Source organism: Pelobates fuscus, chromosome 12 (assembly GCF_036172605.1).
Source record: "Pelobates fuscus isolate aPelFus1 chromosome 12, aPelFus1.pri, whole genome shotgun sequence".
In the NCBI taxonomy this organism is placed as follows: domain Eukaryota; kingdom Metazoa; phylum Chordata; class Amphibia; order Anura; family Pelobatidae; genus Pelobates; species Pelobates fuscus.
Window position 1 is genome coordinate 84,650,937 of NC_086328.1, and position 19,101 is coordinate 84,670,037.

The window sequence follows — 19,101 nt, forward strand, 5'->3', positions numbered from 1 at the left end:
TATTCCAGGAGCCTGGCAGGGACCGGGTGCTTTCTACTGCCCATGCTCCCAGATCTGATCCATGTGTACACTTCTAATGAGTAGCTGATCAGACTGCATTGCATATTAAATTAGCTTAATAAATAGCCTTCATTTCACTTCTGCGTACAGAGAGAACTGGGGCTGTGTGAGTAAACTATACATGTGTGTTTTAAACATATAGATAGATAAATAAATATATATGTACATATACAATGGGAGATAGCTCTGTACATATGTGTGCCTATATATAGTGACTGCCTATAGACAGAGAATACCAGTGTTCTTAGAATGTCTGTTTCTGTATCATTCTGTGTGAATAGAATTCCGGAGAAGGCATGTAGTTACAATGTGGCAGGTTTTCAGTGACTCTGTACCCTTGGGTTGGACCCTCTTGTCCCTGTGCCTCGTGGGAGCTTTTTTTCTTTGTCCTGTGACCTTGGGCAGGCTGTACAGCTGATCTGCTATGTCTGTCATAGAAATATGTTGGACACGTGTGAGTGACACCAACGTACAGCCAAGAGAAAGTACCATGTCCTTCAAACGACCTTCACTCCAAGAACGCCTCCTTGCAGCCAATCCAAGTACTCCCTGCTGGAGGAAACAGCGTTAGCAGGATCGGTGCACTTCTAAGAAAATCTCAAATAATCAATCGAGCGTTACACATATATTTTTTATTAAAATACCACTATATGTCTTTATTGTATTTTACTTCTTGCGCCTTATATGTATTTGTTCTGACATGGTTTTACAGTATTGTATACACAACCCGTTATTAGAACACTACCTGCTAAGTGACAGGTTTTTTAAAAGGATAGACTGTCTTTTAGTCCCATGTCGTCTCTGCCTCAGTGTAACTCTTTTCCAGGAGCTCACAATGTTTGTTCAATGAGAATCACAGAGATTCTATGCAATATAACTAAGAAAATGTTGTAAATGTGTGCCTAGCATAAGCAAAACATATATTGAATATATGTTAACCCTTGAGCAATCATGCATGTACACGATGGCCGTATTGTTTTACAGTATGTACTGAAAGTTTCACTATTTTTCATTTCACTGCGATACTAGTGTGAAAGATTCCATTAAAAACAAGCATATCTTATATTTCCAGTTCAGATTTTGGGCCCATACTTGTAATTCTCTTTTTATTCACTCCAGGATTATTCACTAAAATCTAAATTGTAGCAAACTGGAACCCAAATGGCAAATTTAAGTTTAAAATAATCAGACTGTGACTTTAGCCAAGTTGGCATTTTAAGATCTGATTTTAATTTGTTACAATTCGTTTTTTTTTTTTTTCACTACAGTTCACTGTAGTGGATAGGTCCCTAATAATTATATTTTCCTCAGACGCTATTTTCCTTTGTAAAACAATCGTATTACTGCCTCATAATATCAGCCACATGAAAGAGTTATAAAAGAGCCTAAATGGCTAGATCTCAGCTTATAGGCAGGGCCCTCTCTACCTTTTGTATTTGTCTGTGTATATTGCAGGTTCTCCACTAATTGTACAGCGCTGCGGAATCTGTTGGTGCTTTATAAATACCAGTAATAAATAAATGAAATATAGAGAGATCATCTGTAGCCACTTTCATATATAGTCTGACAGAAATATTTCTGACATTTTCTTATTTGCATTCAACCTGAACTAGCTACGACTGGAAAGAGCTGGTACATGCTACCATTTGACACATTCTATACAATTCCAGTACCACAGGTAGTCTTGAGTATCTTGAACCTAAACAAGTCCACAAATAAAGTCTTAGCAGTCATAATATCAACAGCGACATGAGATTCCGAGGGTTTATTGGTTAAACAGCAACTTGTGCTGAATTATAAACTGAATTGCAATATAGATTGCCCAAACAGCTGAGTTGTCATAGTGATACCGGAGAAACTGACGGAAGCCAAGCACAGAGAGATGGACACAGGTTTCTTCAGGAAGGAAGAGATTCTTTATTGGATCACCGATCGGGACTCAGAGGGACTAGCGTCACCAAAATACAGCAAGTTCTGAGCCCCGGACAATAGTGCAGGCTCCTTATATAGGCACATAACTCCTCCCATATTAAGCTCCACCCGCACATTCTCTTAACCAATCAACACAAATAAGAATTAACTTCCTGTTTGACCGCATGGCTTGTCCAGCACAATGGAGGAGGGGAATACTACATCCTGTATTCTTGCACATGCTCCGTACACTACTGATCGTATCTTGCCTCGTGCAACCAACTGATCGATACGTCAGCATATGCACGTACACATGCCACGTGGTAATCTCGGCCTACTAAATTTATTTTTACCGAGATTCCACCACATTCCCCCCTTTGATGCCTCTTGATATTTCACAATTACTTGAGGCATCATTTAACCTTAGTTTTGCTTACACCGCAAGTTACCTTGAACCAGACCAGACTTATCTTATGATGTGAATCTTTTAACACTCATCTTCCTGCATTGGTTCTCCCTGATCTAGAGCCTTATACTTATAAATCGCCATTATCTGTGCAGCAGCCTTCCTCTCTGCTATATTTTCTATCAGGTTTTGCACAGACCTAACTACTAAGGGTATAAGACAAGGCAGGAGTAGACACAACATTAAAATTAGTAGGACTCCACCTACCACTGCCTTAAGCCCTCCAAACCACTCATACCAGCTACCAAACCAACTACTTGGATTATACCCTTTCCATACCTGAGTAGGCACATGCGCTAGTTTAACCATATGGCTAGTAAGCTCAGCTATTGCTTGCCCTTCGTCATCTATTTGAAGACAGCAATTGCTCAGGTTAAACTTCCCACATACACCTCCCTCTACTGCCAAAAGGTAATCCAAGGCTAATCTATTTTGGTAGACTGCCGTCCTCATCCTGGTGTTATGCTTCGCTAGAAGATTGAGCGCTTGTGACGTCTCGTTGGTGATAATCTCAACCACCGCCTGTAATCTTATAATACGGTTGAGCATATAAATAGGGGTTCTGTAACCAAAGGTACCATCCTCAGCCCACGTGGCTGGCCCATAATAATCTATGATACGCTGGGGAGGCCATTCATTATCTTCCCAGGTGCCTATCTCTATGGGTCCCCTTTTCTTCCTATGATTCACATCATACACTTTAACACCTAAAGTCTCACCTGTTTCAATCGGTAACAAGAAGAAGGATGGTTTGAGCATACCCAACACACATGCCCCTTCCCAGTCCTGTGGCAACTCCGAATAGGCTTTCTTACCACAGATCCAGTACAAATTTGCTGGGGCTCTCCAGGTAGATGTGATGGATAAATCAAACCACACATCCTTTAAATTGGCGTATCTAGCAAACGGGTTAGATGGTTCTGAGACATTTGAAGCCGACCACCAAGTTGTATTCTTTGTATCATCATCATAAGCTTTTTGCCCTAGACAAGTTAATTCTCCTACAGAAGTATTATACATTATTCCTTTCCTTGCTATGCAAACATAACCTATGATGGAGGTCTTTAATCTCCACTCAGATTTACCTCTAACACTCATATGATAATCGGCTTGTGTAGATATTAGTTGGTCAACTGCCTCAGAACCGGACATTACCTCCTTTGCTTCCCAAGGCCATTGGTCTCCCATGTTAGTACCTCCACACACATAGCAGTTGGTAACATTAAGACTACCGGCAATACTTTCGGCTAAATCAATAAACAGGTTTTTAGCATTATGGGGGATCTTATTATCTATACTCATCTCTTCATAAAAGGAATGGTATACTTGATGAGTTTGGGAGGATACCGTATCAGTCTCTATCCCTATAAACAATAATGTCCCAGGATCTAAACCCGTCCCGTATATCTGAAACCCAAATAAATTGCCATACTTGTCTAAGAACTTATCGGGGTTATTTATAAGTATATGGATGGGATTACATTCCATAGACTTACAATATGGGCTAGTCGGCAACTTAGTCACTATCATGTCTTTGTCTACTGTCTGTCCCCAAGTCGCCCACCCCACACAAGACCAATATGGGCAAAAGTTATAGTCTTTATTTGGGCATCTAGGACTTACATATTTATTTTTACTACTGGGACAAATATATTTATCATTAGACCCATACGTCCTCTCCCATCTAAGATCCCCACATACATTCCACGGCTTTCTACCACTCGATATCGCTTTACACGCATCAAATAGCAGAACACCCGAAGAATGTACGGATTCTAACACCGTCTTATTAATTAGGGTCCCCTGAGGATCTCCATTCCTGAGAGTCAACCAAATTGTACGAGGTTGATACTCTGGACTGAAGCACTTAGGTTCTCCTACTCCTAAATGGCACACACTATAGTCTATATTTAAGTATCTACATCTCGATACATCTCCTTTACACTCGTATTGTGAATGCCAAATTAGGGTTTGGGAAATATGGTTACCTGTTCTCGTAGTCTTAATGCATACCTCACAGCTAGGAGTGTCGGTACCTCTACCTTCCTGAATATAAAAACACATATAAATAAACACTATCAAAAGCACATCTTTCGCCGTCATCCTCAGTCTTCGTCCGTGCGAAGGCGCCTCAGCTTCCAGGATGTGAGGGCTGCAGGGAATGGAGTTCTGCTCGTCTTCACAGGTGTCCCTTCGAGACTTTCCTGGCTTATATACTATGTGTTGGTAAGCGGACAGGCTTTATTATGGCCTTCTCACTCACGCACCAAATCCCAAAAATAATAAAATTTGTAATCCACAATAGTTCCTCGTTACTCCGACTGAGTAGTGCGTTTTAACCGGATCTTGCAGGGATTCTCTGGATCTGCTGTAACTTGCCAAGAATCGACTGCTGCTGGTTTAACCCTGGAGTGATGTATCCACGGAGTCACTTCGGCTACTTTTATCGCTGTAGGGGTAGACAAAAGAACAACATAAGGACCTCTCCACTTGGGCCCTAACGGTACATTATTCCACTCTTTAATCCACACTTGATCTCCTGGATGATAACTATGAACAGGGGGATAAATATTCACAGGTAATCTATCTTGTACCCATTTCTGTACCTCCTCCATAGTCTTACCCAACTCTACAACCTGCTGCCGGGTAATTCCTTCTCCCAACTGACTCAAGTCCCCCCTTAAGTTACCAAGTACGGGAGGTGGTCGCCCATACATGACTTCAAAAGGAGAGAGGCCCATCCTTCTGGTAGGGGTACTGCGGATTCGCAATAGAGCTATGGGTAAGAGAACGTTCCACTTAAGTTGGGTTTCCTGACACATTTTAGCCAACTGGTTCTTAATAGTTCTATTCATTCTCTCTACCTTACCAGAACTCTGGGGTCTATATGCAGTATGAAGCCTCCACTTTATACCAAGCATATGAGTCAGTTGTTGTAGGCACTGATGAACAAAAGCTGGACCATTGTCCGATCCTATAGAACAGGGTAGTCCATATCGGGGTATTATTTCTCGTAGCAGGAATCTCACAACTTCTCCTGCTTTCTCTGTACGAGTAGGACATGCTTCTACCCAGCCTGAATAGGTGCACACAATTACCAGCAGGTAACGATGTCCACCCGATTTAGGCATCACTGTAAAGTCTATTTGTAGATCGGACATGGGGAGTCCCCCCATAAACTGGACTCCTGGTGGCTTTACTGGTCCTTGTCTTGCATTATTTTTAGCACACGTTACACATCTTCGTACAATGGCCTGAGTCAAGTTGGACAATCTTGGTATGTAGAAATGTTTTCTGAGAGATTCTTCAGTACTGTCTCTCCCAGAATGTGTCCCGTTATGATAATTTTGGACAATTTCTACCGCTAGTGATGCTGGTATGACTATTCTTCCATCTTCTAGCTGATACCACTTGTTCTCCAAATACTTTCCTGGTTCAGTCTTTAACCACTCCTCTTCTTGAGCTGTATAAACTGGAGTCCATTGGGACAGTGGAGTTGGTATAAGAGCAGCTATATGCCCCACATACTCCTGTCTTCCTGATTCAGCAGCACGCTTAGCTGCACTATCTGCCATCCGATTTCCCTTGGTTACATCACCATCTCCTCTCAGATGCGCTCGACAATGTATGATACCGACTTCTTTCGGCTCCCACACTGCTTCCAATAGTTGTAGGATTTCAGCTGCGTATTTGATTTATTTGCCTTCTGAATTCAGTAGTCCTCTTTCTTTATACAGAGCTCCGTGGGCATGAGTGGTTAAAAATGCATACTTAGAGTCCGTATAGATATTCACTCTTAAACCTTCAGCCAATTGTAACGCTCGTGTCAGTGCTATCAATTCTGCCTTTTGTGCTGATGTTCCTTTCGCCAGTGGCCGAGCTTCTATCACCTTGTCTATTGTTGTTACTGCATATCCTGCATAGCGGATCCCTTCTTTCACATAACTACTGCCGTCGGTATAATATTGAACATCGGGGTTCTGGATGGGAAAATCACGAAGATCTGGTCTACTTGAGAATACTTCATCCATTACTTCCAAACAATCATGTTGACTTTCAGTAGGTTGTGGCAAAAGGGTAGCTGGATTTAAGGTGTTTACAGTCTCTAAATGCACTCTTGGGTTTTCACACAACATTGCTTGATACTTGGTCATACGGCTGTTACTAAACCAATGATTTCCTTTGTAATCCAACAACGTCTGTACTGCATGTGGGACTCGTACATAAAGTTCTTGACCCAGAGTGAGTTTATCGGCTTCAGCTACTAGCAGGGCGGCTGCAGCTACGGCTCTTAGACAAGGTGGAAGTCCGCTGGCCACTGCATCCAATTGCTTAGACATATAGGCAACAGGTCTTTGCCATGATCCCAAGTACTGTGTCAATACTCCCACAGCCATTCTTCTTTGCTCGTGTACATATAAGTAGAATGGTCGTGTGTGATCAGGTAGACCTAATGCTGGGGCACTCATCAAAGCCTTCTTCACATCTTCAAATGCCGTTTGCTGTTCTTGGGTCCATAAGAAGGGGTCGTGCTCTGTACCTTTGATAGCTGCGTACAGAGGTTTTGCCAGTATCGCATAGCTGGGAATCCATATCCTACAGAAGCCTGCTGCCCCCAAGAATTCTCGCACTTGTCTTCTATTCTTGGGTATTGGTATTTGGCAGACAGCTTCTTTTCTCTCTGGCCCCATAATTCTTTGACCTTCAGAGATATGGAATCCCAGATATTTGACAGTTGGCAAACACAACTGAGCCTTCTTTCTAGACACCTTGTATCCTGCCTTCCAGAGAATGTGTAGTAGATCGTGCGTTGCTTGCTGACAGATTTCTTTTGTAACTGCTGCTATCAACAAGTCATCTACATATTGTAACAATACACACTCTCCTGGGATGGACTCGAAATCCAATAGATCTTGACTTAGGGCTGAACCAAATAGGGTAGGTGAATTTTTAAACCCTTGGGGCAGTCTTGTCCAAGTCATCTGGCGTTTTGAGCCCGTTACAGCGTTCTCCCATTGGAAAGCGAAAATACATTGACTTTCTGCGGCAATTCGGAGGCAAAAGAAGGCATCTTTGAGGTCTAAGACTGTAAAGTAAGTAGCCCCACCCGGAATTAAAGCAAGCAGGTTATATGGATTGGGTACAACTGGATGTATACTAACAACCGCATCATTGACTGCTCTCAAGTCCTGCACAGGTCGATACTCATCTGTACCGGGCTTTTGAACAGGCAGCAATGGGGTGTTCCAGGGGGAAGTACAGAATTTTAGGATACCATACCGTATGAACTTATCCAGATAGGATTGGATGTTCTTCTTAGCCTTCTGCGGGATGTGGTATTGTCTTAGGCTCACTGGATAAACCCCAAGTTTTAGTTCAATTTTTATAGGTGGAATATTGCGGGCCAGTCCTGGTGGGTTGTTCTCTGCCCAAACTCCTGGTATGTTAAATAATGTCTCATCACTCCTAGGGTTTTGGCTAGTCAACGCTGTATAAAGTCGCCACTCTTCTTCCTTTGGTACGGATAATGTCATGATACCTGAAGGTCCATTAAACTTTAAAGATGTTGTTGCATTTGGTAGGAACGTAATCTGCGCTTGTAATTTTGATAGCATATCACGTCCCAGCAATTGGACTGGACATTCAGGCATATAAAGGAATTGATGTTTTACTACGTGGCCTCCCAATGTACAGAGTCGACTTTTAAGAACCGGTTTTTCAGCACTTCTTCCAGTTGCTCCTATCACAGTAATAGTCCTTCCAGATGGAGGAGCAACTAGATTAGTCACCACTGAATGTTCAGCACCAGTGTCGATCATGAACGCACTCCTTTTCCCCCCTATTGATACATCGACCATAGGCTCCGCTCGACCAAGGGGGATGGAGCCCGGTCGGTATCAATAGTCCTCCATGACCGTGTCAGCCAATCCCACGAAGTCCCTACCTTCTCTATCGCGGGACCTTTGCGCTGCTGGAATATACCTGTCTTCCCTAACACTTCCTCTGTTCCCATTACTCCCTCTATTACCATTACTCCCTCCGGGGCCTCCTCTACCTCTCGCTCTGCCTCTAAAGTTTCCGTAGCCTGCCCTGGGTAGGTCTCTCTCGTACTGCTCTCTTTGCGGACATTCGTTCCTCCAATGCCCTTCTTCCTTGCAATACGCGCACTGATTCCTACTCAAAGGCTCCCTACTCCATCTACTATCGCCTCTATCTGGGCCCCGTCTATCTACGCCTGCGATCGCTACCGCTAGCATATCAGCCTTTTTACGCATCTTGCGCTCTTCCTCTTTCTTACTTTCTGTTTCCCTATTCATATAAACCTTATTCGCTACCTCCATTAGTTGGGTGATTGACATACCTGCAAACCCTTCTAACTTTTGTAGCTTGCGCTTAATATCTCCGTAAGCTTGGCTGACAAAGGCGGAGTTCACCATTCGGGAATTATCTGCGTCTTCCGGATTAAAGGGGGTATACAAGCGGTATGCCTCCAATAATCGGTCATAAAAGACACTGGGCGCTTCATCGCTTTTCTGAATCACCTCAACTGTCTTCGACATGTTAATGGCTTTCTTTCCTCCGGCTTTCATGCCAGCAATTATAGCGTCTCTATAGGCTCTGAGTTGGACCATATCAGCACCATTTACGTTCCAATCAGGATCGGTGTTGGGATAATGTGTTGCGGCCCATGCTGATGGATTAGCTTGGTTCAAAGCACGGGCTCTATCCTCTAGTGCTTTAATGGCTGCTTGGTTAATTCTTGTCCTTTCCTCATTGTTAAACAAAGTCATTAATAACTGCTGGCAATCAGCCCATGTCGGGTTATGTGTCTGTACTATTGAGGTGAACAGATCAGTCATAGCTTGTGGTTTCTCAGTATACGAGGAATTGTGGGTCTTCCAATTTAAAAGATCGGTTGTCGTGAATGGGACATATACAAAGACTGGGTCAGCATGTGCCATTTGGCCTGCGGCATCGATATAGGCTGACCCAGGATTCAGACGAAGAGGCATCTGATAGTGTCTTAATTGTTGGGCACCGGTCAACTGTCGGGTCTGTATGGGGCTACGTGGAGGGGCGTCAGTCATAGGTTCCAGTTGGGGAGAAATAGGGTATGGGGATATGGGAGCTTGGTTTTGGGAAAAGGTTGTAAATAAAACACTTCGAGCCGAGCTAGATGAAGCTTGACCGGAAGTCTGAAGTGGCGCCAAATCAGGATATTCGTTTTTAATGGGGGTTGGTTCTGATTCCGGAAGGGGAGATTTAGTACGAGGGGGGGTGGATCCTGTACTGGAGGAGGAAGCGGAAGTGGATGGGGGTAATGAGGGGAGGGTTGCAGGACTTCCTGCATTCGCGTCACTTCCTCTTAACGGAAAGTAAGGGGGCGGCAAAGGGATCTCGGACTCAGGGGGCGTGTCCAAAATGGGCCTAACACCAGTCCTAGTGGACGAACAAGTCCTAGCTACCATGAGGCGACATTGCTCCTCGTGGCATGTCCGGAGCCATTTTGGCGAGTCATTTACGGCCTGTCTCCAACAATCAACATAAGGAAACTGGCCGTAAAGTTCAGGCCTACCTGATACAGCCACGTGTAAGCGCTGTACCAGAGTTGGATCCAAACTGCCACGTGGCGGCCATGCCGCAACCAAAGTAGGCCACTCCCTAGTACACAAAGTGACCAAACGTACAGGAGACATTTTAACCCCAAAATCACAAGTTTTGAATCCCTTTTTAAAATTCTTCACCATACAACCTAAGGGATCCGGAATCGTTGACTGCGACGCACCCATACTTAACAATAGAACGTCGTCGACAACGAATACTATACACGCGTACTATTCAACAGTCACACCCGTTTCCTCTGGCAACAGCACCACGTGGTACGGTCACCAAGTGAAACGTACACAATAACAATAAACACTCAGGGAATTCCCGTACACACACAGCTGCTACACCAGTCACTATATAATCAATATTATGCCCTTTGGCGTAACTATACAGTCACCCACGCTATAATTCTCTATATACGAATTACCCGTCTATAACACACCCCAGTAACATCGTCTTTTACAAATAGCGGTTACAGTACGGTTAGCATAGGTCAAAGCACAAGTTAAGGTCACAATACAATTATTAGTGGTTATGGTGTTAAACATGCAATGGACGACAATGATTAGTACTTATATACAGTGTCAGTAAATATACAGGGTTATGGTACCGTGCACTATAATACAGCAACACACTATTAACACTCTCGCTAGACGGCTGAGCTCGCGCTATCTAACAAGATATACACTTTACTAAACAATCGTTAACACATTTACAATTCCCAACTAAACTATTGGCCAGTACCTTGAATGGACTACCTAAAACTATATACACCCGTTTTGGTTAGCCACACTGCCCAATCACCACATATAGCGAGCTAGAGAACCGAATTTACACAGGCGCCTCTTAGTCGCACTATCAAAAGTCTAGTGGGTTCCAAATTTACACGCCTTCCCACTTAGCCCAGATAGGTTGAGAGCTAGCGAACCGAATTTACACAGGCGCCGCTTAGTCTCCCGGTCCCTCCGACCTAGCGAACGTAATATACACCCTAGAACGCTAGTCTAGACAAGACACCGGTGTCCGGCTAGGGCTATTTACACCAGGACCCCGCCTGACTAACAAAATCAAACGGTCTGACTAAAGAGCGTTCGATCGAGCGGTGCGCCTTCGCTCCTTCCCTCCGACAGAGGGGGCAGATACACAGATTCAAACCCCTTTGGGCCTACCGCACAATCGGTATACCCCTAGTGGGTCCTGCCGTCTAAAACAGCAGTTGTCTTACCTCCTCGTTCCTGAACCTGAGTTCACACTCATCGACGGGGACACCCCAGCACTTCTCACGTAGAGGCCGATGATCTCCTGGACAACAGACCAGTGGCGCCGAGACGAAGGGAGGTCCACGCAGAAGTTCAGGGGTGCAGCCGTAGAGAACGTGGGCAAAGATAGACCGTCTCACGCCTCTGCCTCTCAGCTACCGTTGAACGATGAGCTTCCCGGCCAATGCACCAAATGATACCGGAGAAACTGACGGAAGCCAAGCACAGAGAGATGGACACAGGTTTCTTCAGGAAGGAAGAGATTCTTTATTGGATCACCGATCGGGACTCAGAGGGACTAGCGTCACCAAAATACAGCAAGTTCTGAGCCCCGGACAATAGTGCAGGCTCCTTATATAGGCACATAACTCCTCCCATATTAAGCTCCACCCGCACATTCTCTTAACCAATCAACACAAATAAGAATTAACTTCCTGTTTGACCGCATGGCTTGTCCAGCACAATGGAGGAGGGGGAATACTACATCCTGTATTCTTGCACATGCTCCGTACACTACTGATCGTATCTTGCCTCGTGCAACCAACTGATCGATACGTCAGCATATGCACGTACACATGCCACGTGGTAATCTCGGCCTACTAAATTTATTTTTACCGAGATTCCACCACAATAGCTTGGCTATATTAGCCTAAATGTTGTAGTTCTGTTTCTATTTCACTGCTATTTGTTATTTTGCTAAATAAACCAGTGACTGCTGCAGGGAATTAGCTGTGTCTATGAAGGATGTGGCAGGATCCCCCATAGACTTCAAAGATGTACTCTCCCACATGCGCAAAAGTACAGCAGTAACGTCGGTTTCCTAATAAGAGCATCATGAGAAAGATGGCGGCACCCATGAGGGACAAGTTCAGGTAAGTTATCTTACCTTTACCTGTCCCCTGCGGCCACCGGACCACCAGTGGCGATGTCACCATTGGGAGACTTCACAAATTCAAAACAGGCCTGTGTGTTGCTGTGGTTTGTCAGTCCCACATATATTCTAGATACAGCAGGCTGGTCTGTCTTAATATCCGACACACTGCCATCTAACAGGCTGGATATTAACAAGTGACCATGATGAAACTTGGCTAAGCTTGGCCCATTCACCATATCTCTGTTAAAAGTAGGGTAACCGGCCTTATTTTTCCCCTGCAATTCACTGTTTTATGAACACAGACATCCCAAGTCTCCCGGTAGTTTTGGTAGACTCCCTCATTTTGCATGTGGCTCCCTGACACCCGCAGAACATGCATAATATCCCGAAAATCACACACACAATCTGACATACAATGTATATCAGATTGTGTGTGTTGGTTTCCAGGATATCATATATGATTTGAGGCCCTCTTACCTCATACTAAGTAGGGCCCAGTGGGGTGCTGGCCCTTTAAGAGCCCACGATTAGCTGGCAGGGAGGAAGTGATGTCAGCCTGTCACTTCCTCTCTGTTTCACAGAGTGCCGCACAGGAGGACTGGAGGCAGCATGGAGTCTGCAGAGCCACACAGCAGCATGGAGGGAGAAGCTGCCCAAGCATTCTCACTTCCATCAGCCTCAGCCAGGACCAGAGCATCAAGCAAGCCACCCTCCAGGATAAGCTAACATGTGTGTATCTGAGTGTTTGTATCATTGTATCTGTGTGTGTGTATATCTGTATGTCAGTGTGTGTATCTGAGTGTTTGTGTCAGTGTGTGTATCTGTATGTTTGTATCTGTGTGTGTGTATCTGTATGTCAGCGTGTGTATCTGAGTTTTTGTGTCAGTGTGTGTATCTGTATGTTTCTGTCAGTGTGTGTATTTGTGTGTTTCTGTCAGTGTGTGTATCTGAATGCTTGTGTCAGTGTGTGTGTGTGTGTGTATCTGTATGACAGTGTGTGAATCTGAGTGTTTGTGTCAGTGTGTGTATCTGTATGTTTCTGTCAGTATGTGTATCTGTATGTTTCTGTCAGTGTGTATCTGTGTGTTTCTGTCTGTGTATGTGTATCTGTATGTCAATGTGTGTATCTGAGTGCTTGTGTCAGTATGTATGTGTTTGTGTGTCAGTGTGCATGTATCTGAGTTTATGTGTCAATGTGTGCATATCTGAGTGTGTGTTTCAATGTGTGTATCTAAGCGTATGTGTCAGTGTGTGTGTATCTGCGTGTCAGTGTGTGTGTGTATCTGAGTGTTTCAGTGTGCATATCTGAGTGTGTTTCAATGTGTGTATTTGTGTGTCAGTGTGTATCTCGGTGTGTATTTGTGCCAGTGTGTGTATCTGTGTATCAAAGTATACATTTTTTCAGGTTGTGTGTGTATGTGTGTGAGGAGGGTGTAAGTTGGGATGTCTGCGAACAACTCCACTAATATACTGAAACTAGAATGCAATAATAGAATCTTTGGTTCAGTTTTGGTTAGCGAAAAGGAATACACTTAAACATAACAAAAGTGGGATCAAGCTCTGATTGTGTGAGAAAATTTACAGGGTTGTTCACTAAACGGAAAAGTGGATTACAAATTTGAGGCCAAACTGGAAAAATTCTACCAAGTCCAAATTAGCTAGTAGTTTGACTATTTAGGCCCTAAATTTGAAATTCACTTTGAATTCCTGACTATTGTAATTTTAGTGAATAACCTACACTGACAGTTCAAGGAACACTCTAAGCTTTAAATCCAATATGGTGCATTGGCCTTTGCCTAGTTACTGTCCCTCTAGGTTGATAATTGTAAACATTGCCATATGCAGGAAACTGCAATTTTTTACTATTGCCTGTCAATCAGCCCAAAATGTACATTCTTCACGTTCGGCGTCATGACAACACCAAATGCTCTCATTCTCCCCGTAGAGAAGCATTGTAATTGTTATGTACAAATTGGGATAATAACTGGGGCAAAGGAAGGCCTGGACATTTTAAAGCAGTCAATTTGAAAATTAATTGTTAGTGATACGATGTAGCCACTCATAAAAAGACAACATGCTGGAACAGATTCTGCAAGCCATACTACATACTAATGGCAAAGGCCACAGAGCAACTCTACGACACTATTTCTAATGACATGTACTTGGTTAGCAGCAGACTTAAAGGACCACTATAGTGACAGGATAACAAATTTGTTTTCTTGGCACTATATAGTCCTTAGGTCCACCCCCTTCCGCTGGGCTGAAGGGGTTAAAACCACTTACCTTAATCCAGCGCCGGGCTCACTCAATGCTTTTCCTATGGACGTCTTGCGTGCTCAATGTTATTTTCGCATTGAGCGTCGCGGAAGCGCCTCTAGCCGCTGTCAGGAAGACAGCCACTAGAGGCTGGATTAACCCTGCAAAGTAAACATAGCAGTTTCTCTGAAACTGCTGTGTTTACAGCTGCAGGGTTAAAATCTGGGGGACCTGGCACCCAGACCACTTCATTGAGCTGAAGTGGTCTGGGTGACTATATTGGTCTTTTAAAAGTAAATGACAATGCCAGTCAGTGAGATCCTGTAATCTCTCTAGCCAGCCTTTGGCCTGTGATCCCATGGGCATTCCATTGTTTACCCAATGGCCATTCTGGGTCTACATGTAGAATAAGTTCTCTTTGGAATGCTGAAGTAACTCACACACAACAGCTGTGGGCATCCTTTTAAATGGGGGGGGGGGGGGGGAGGAAATCCTATCTATTTACAACTCATTTATTTATTTTTGCTAAGTATATATGACATTGGTGGTTGCATTGTACATGTTAGATCAGCATTAAAGTGATTGTCATTTGGAAGCACAGTGCTTGGGTGTATGAGGACAAATGGCTGGTTTTCCATTCAGGGTCTATCACTTCCTGTTGGGGGAACATGTGCTACATCTCTAATTGGGACAGGTTTGAGTACACCTATTAAGTCAGGTAAATTAATTTACCACATCTTCTCACATGCATTAAAGTCGTCCATGTGTCCAGAGTGTCTCTTTAACTGATCACTAACAACTGTAGAAATGGGAGTGCACAAAACTTGTTCACAATTGGTTTCCTGAATTACCAGATGTATGGCTAGTAAAGTGGTATGTGTTCCTGTCTCAGGAACAATAAACTAGAAACTATTACATTCTACTAACTAATAGTACCTCAACAACAAGATACACACTATGCCAAATTCTTATTGTTTTGGTAAAGTCAGTCACATTGCTTGACTTCAACTTTGTGATAGCTGTGTTTGATGCTAGTGTCACTACTACAATTTTTTTTTTTGTAGTTTACACCTTAAAAGGACATTTTAGGCACCCAGACCACTTCATCTCAATGAAGTGGTTAAGGTGCCATGTCTCCCATTTTACCCTGTAACTGAAAATTTTGTCATTCTACAGAACACATTGCAGTGTTAGATGCCTTTAGTGGCTGTTACTCAGACAGCCACTAGAGGCACATTAGAGGACATAGCAGAATCAACCTATGCTATTTCTATCAGATTGTCTGAAAGAGACCAATTGATTGGCACAGTGCAAAACTTTTCCGTGAATGCACCCAATGCTTTCCTATAGGATAGTGATGGCGAACTCTGTGGGCACGCGGCCATAGGTCGCCGGGGGAGGGGGCCGCTGTCTGTCTGCATCAATGTCCAAAACGGCAGGTGCCTACTCTACTTTCTTGTCGGGAGGACCGGAAGCAGGGGGATGGATCTCGGCAGCAGCTCTCCTGTCCTCCTGCGAGCAATCTGTGTGGAGCATTGCCACGCGTTACCATGGCAACGCTCCACACAGCATCGCGCGGGAGGACAGGAGAGCTGCTTCCCTGTCAAATACTTACCACCACCGGACCACCAGGGATGCCTGTGCCCTCCTCCCCCCCCCCCTCCTTCACCAAAGGTAAGAAGAAGGGAGGGGGAGAATACAGATTTAATATACTTTACATTTTTTTTTATGTATCTTCCCGCCCCCCCCACACACACACATACAGTACCACTACGGCCCCCACACACACAGTACCCCTACGGCCCCCACACACACAGCACCCCTACCATCCCCACACACAGCACCCCTACCATCCCCACACACAGCACCCCTACCATCCCCACACACAGCACCCCTACCCCCCCACACACAGCACCCCTACCTCCCACACACAGCCCCCACACTGTGTGTATGTATTTAGCAGTCTGTCTGTGTGAAAGTATTTAGCAGTCTGTCTGTGTGTGTGTGTGTGTTTAGCAGTCTGTCTGTGTGTCGGTGTGTGTATGTATTAAGCAGTCGGTGTGTGAATGTGTTCAGCAGTATGTGTGTATTGCATTTGTTGGAGATACTAATAAATATAAGCTTAATTTTATCTATTTATATCATTTAACATTTTTATAATTGAACTCTCTGTTGTGTTCTTCTTTTAAAACAAAATATGTTAATTAGTTAGGACAACTGTACGAGTTGTTTTTTTCTAAACTTAAACCTCAGTATTCAGGTGTAATTGCCGTGTTGGCACTTTGAGGGAAAAAAGTTGGCATGTATTGCGGTTTGGGCTCAAAAAGGTTCGCCATCACTGCTATAGGATAGTATTGGATTGGTAGAAATCATTGATCTTGATGATCTCAGCCAAACTGGAGGAGAGACACACTATAGACCAGTGTTGCAAGGGAGAGAAGGTAAGTAAACTCAACTTTTTAACCCTTGAAGCAGGGATCCAGTCACCTAAATGGTGATTTGGACATTATAGTATTAGGAATACATATTTGTATTCCAAACGCTATGGTGTTTCTTTGATGGCATTAAGTTATTTTGTGACCAGTAACCAGACAAATAAAGCCATTATTTAGGCTATTAAATTACATACAGCCCTGTGTTAAAAAGGGATAAGAACATTGTTTGTAAAGAATCAAGATAAAGGCAAAGTTAAGATTGTAGATTTTTTTTGATCAGTAAATATCTCTGCACAAGTCAATTTTCAGGCTTCTAAAGACATACATTGTTTATTGCCCTGGGTCAGGGTACAGTGCTGTAAGAGAAAATCAAAAGACAACCTGTGATTACAGTTTGACCTTCAAAGGTCCTTGAAAAAAGAGGCAGGCAGGAATCTAGAGAGGGGAGGAGTAAGGAAAGGAAAAAAAGTGAGAGGAAGGTGAGTGTACACTACCCAGCTTGTTAATACAAAACCAGTAGATATCATGCTGTTTATCCCATATTATGCAATGTTCATATCCTAAAAATAATGAGTATAGCAGATGTGTTTATTTGCTTAATTGACTACACTGGGTTAAATTAGGTTCTGTTGACAAGAGGTTGAGTGGTGCTCTGGAAACAGTACATGTTTAAAGATTATATGGGCATTAGCAAAAAGCTACCGTGGAACATTTCGTTTATGCATGTATGTATAAATGGAATTGTGGTTTACTGAAGCTGTCGGCAATGGCAGTACTGGAGTTAAATTATATTCCTCGCTGCAATTTTCTGCTTGATTGTTTCAATTCTTTCTGCCATCTCCTGCGTGAGTCTATGATTAACCCCAAGCTCAGATATGTAATCCGAAGGAGGAAAAACATCAATCACAATGCATTGCAAAGTTATAGAATGGGCCTCGCAACACCTGGCATTTACAGCTGCATCTAACATTACATTAATGGGAATTGTAGTTTGCTGACATTATACCGCATGCAGCAAAAAGTATTCTAAACTTAGACAGTATGATAAAAATGTCCAAGATGACTACAATACCCATGTCTGTCTCTTTTAGCCCTTATCCAGCCACTGTCTGTCTCTTTTACCCCTTCCCAAGCCCCTCTGTGTCTTTTTGTACCACCCAGCCCCTCTTTGTGGCTCTTTCTCTCCCCAATCCCCTTTGTGTGTCTCTTTCTCCCCCTCCCAGCCTCTCTGTGTGTCTCTTTCCCCAAGCACCTTGCATCTTTCTCCCCCAGTCTTTCTATGTCTCTTTGTCTCTCTCCCCAAGCCCCTCCATTTGTCTCATTCCCCCCAGCCCCTGCATTCCATGTGTCTCATTTCTCACCCTGCCTCTCCATGTGTCTAATTTCCTCCCCAGCCCATCCATTCACTTGTTTAATTCCCCCCAACCCTCCATGTGTCATTTCCCAAGCCTCCTCATGTCTCATTTCCCTGACACATATGTGTCTCATTCCCCAAGCTCCCCCATGTCTCTCTCATTCCTCGAGTTCCTCATGTGTCTCATTCCCCCAGTCCGTCCAATGAGTCTCATTCCCCCCATCCTCACAATATATCTCATTCCTTCAATCCCCACATATGTGTCATGGCAACTTTTTAAGTAAAATATTTTTTCCCTACCTGCCTAACACACTCCTTCAACCCACCCCCAGTTCCCACAGAACCCTACACCCAAAATCCATAAAGAAAACTGAACAACTGATCGCAGAATAAAAAGCTGTGATCTGCACTAAAAGTTTTTTTTTGTTTTTGTTTTAATTTAATTTTCCTTTAAAGTAAACAGAGGTGGGGGCGGAGCCTAGCATCCAGGCTGAGCGGACGTGCCAGGTCTAAGCTCCTGCATGAAACACTAGATTTCGGGGGTAAATACCCCAACACCTGGCACAAATCCACCCGAGAGGGGCATAGCCGGGTGGGGGACACCCGGGCACACCTTCGGATACCCAAATCAATAGGCTGCCTGCCCGGGAACCCTATCTACGAAAACCGGGGCCTACAGGACAGAGTGAAGGGGAGAGACGGCCGCTCTCCTCTCCCCCTGCCTGCCACAAAACCATCTCAACCCTCGGATCTCCTACCCCCCCCCCTGGACCGATGGGGGATATCGCGGTCCTCGCTGTGTGCCAGGAGAGACACATTTCTATTGACTACCACGAAGCAGACGTGCTCCAGGGCCGGCGACGCACGAGGCATGCACA

At 44.1% G+C, this 19,101-nt stretch overlaps 1 long non-coding RNA gene across 1 annotated transcript; it reads left to right on the forward strand.

Moving 5' to 3' along the window:
• Window positions 1-53: 53 nt before the first annotated feature.
• LOC134578742 (uncharacterized) lies at window positions 54-717 on the forward strand. The gene is made up of 2 exons (XR_010086122.1): window positions 54-166; window positions 498-717. It is a non-coding gene; the product is annotated as an uncharacterized LOC134578742 (long non-coding RNA).
• The last annotated feature ends 18,384 nt before the right edge of the window (window positions 718-19,101 follow it).